The sequence below is a fragment of the Sinocyclocheilus rhinocerous genome, unplaced genomic scaffold, assembly GCF_001515625.1.
Source record: "Sinocyclocheilus rhinocerous isolate Xijiao unplaced genomic scaffold, SAMN03320098_v1.1 scaffold182, whole genome shotgun sequence".
NCBI classification, from domain to species: Eukaryota; Metazoa; Chordata; class Actinopteri; order Cypriniformes; family Cyprinidae; genus Sinocyclocheilus; species Sinocyclocheilus rhinocerous.
In genome coordinates this window covers 1,224,598-1,226,538 of record NW_015655576.1, presented here as the reverse complement: position 1 = coordinate 1,226,538, position 1,941 = coordinate 1,224,598, and positions in this window count along the sequence as shown.

Here is a 1,941-nt window from a genome sequence, read left to right as displayed (position 1 = left end):
CAGTGGGGTCATGTGGCTCTGATTTAAATTTTCTGGACTGTTCCAGACACAATCTGGATTCTCCGTGAGCTGCCAGCTACTGCAACCACAGTGAAGAACATAAAGCCCTGTGTCGGTGATTCTCACTAACCAGTGTGTGTGTGTGTGTGTGTGTGAATGTGCATTTGCATGTGATGTTTTCAGTCCTTTAGGTAGAGAGACATCTTTATTCTTTCTCTTAGACAACATGCTTAAAGTAATAGTTCACATTTGGAGAAATGTAGCATCACATCACTTGCTCACCAATGGATCCTCTGCAGTGAATGGGTGCCGTCAGAATGAGAGTCCAAACAGCTGAGAAAAACATCACAATAATCCACAAGTAATTCACACCACTCCGGTGCAACAATTAACATCTTGTGACGTGAAAAGCTACGTCTTTTTATGAAACAAAACTGTCGTTGAGACCTTTTTAACTTTAAACCATTGCTTCCGGCTGAAATGCCAGTCCATAATTCATAATAACGCTTTCGCCTGTGAAAATCATCTTGTCTGAATCGGGAGAGAAATCTGCACAGATCATAAAGACGAAACGGCCCTGTGTGCACGAATAGTCGAACATTCGAATATTCGGTCTGAAATTATTATTCGAATAATAAAAACACTCTTCGAATTTTACTATGTGTTGATTTGCTGGCCGTAAGTGCAGGGAATCCATGATAAATCCTAAGCAGCTATAACTAAATGCACTGGGTGGCGCTGTGGAGCGTGTTAAAAAGCTGATAGTATTTGATCACAGAATGTCGTCCTCTGCCTCGCGAAGTTTGGATTTACTTTGATCTAAATGATCTTACTAAATTATCTGACAAAATGTACTTCTGATCAAATGAATTAGTGAAACTGATTTATCATAATATCACCACCATGTTCTTATTGTTATCAGACTAAGGAGCCAACTTTAACCCTAGCATGTGGATATTATTGTTTATCTCAGAAATAATACGTGAAACAATGTAAACACAATAAATATAGGCCGACTCGAGTATATGTAGCCTACGTTCTGTACTGTAATTGGCACAGTCTGCTTGATTTTTCCGTTTGCTCTGCTTGATCTTGAATGCTTTTTTAAATGTATTTTTATTTATTTTTTTGGATGTCCACCAGGCACAAATTGTACAGTAAGTCTTAAAAATAGTAAAATCACTAATGACCTTCTTATGGCAGCTGATTCTGGTTTAGTCACTATTCTTGTCCTCCTTGATCTATGTGCGGCCTTTGACACCATTTCTCACACCATCCTTCTCAATAGACTAATCTCTATTGGCATCACTCACACCCCTCTGGATTGGTTTAAATCTTATCTTTCAGGGCGCACTCAGTTCGTCCAGCTACAATCTTTTAGTTCCCAACCTTCTCCCGTTAATACTGGTGTGCCTCAGGACTCTGTCCTGGGACCCCTTCTTTTCATCATTTATCTTCTTCCTCTTGGCAATATCTTTCGGGAATACAACATCCTATTCCACTGTTACGCGGATGACACCCAACTCTATCTCTCCAGCAAACCTAATTCCACTCTTCCTCCTTCCGCTCTCACTGACTGTCTCAACGAACTTAAATCCTGGTTTTCTTCTAATTTTCTCAAACTAAACAGTGACAAGACAGAATTTCTTTTAATTGGCACTAAATCAACTTTATCCAAAACTAATAGTTTTTCTCTTTCAATTGATAATTCCTGTCTTTCCTTCTCCTCAGGTTAAGAGTTTGGGTGTCCTCCTGGACAGTACACTGTCATTTCAATCACATATTAATAAAATCACCCGGTCCACCTATTTTCATCTACGTAATATTAACCGCCTTCGCCCTTCCCTTACCCCTCATACTACTGCTATTCTTGTTCACAGTCTTGTCATCGCCCGCATTGATTATTGTAATTCTCTTCTCTTTGGTCTTCCTCACAAATCA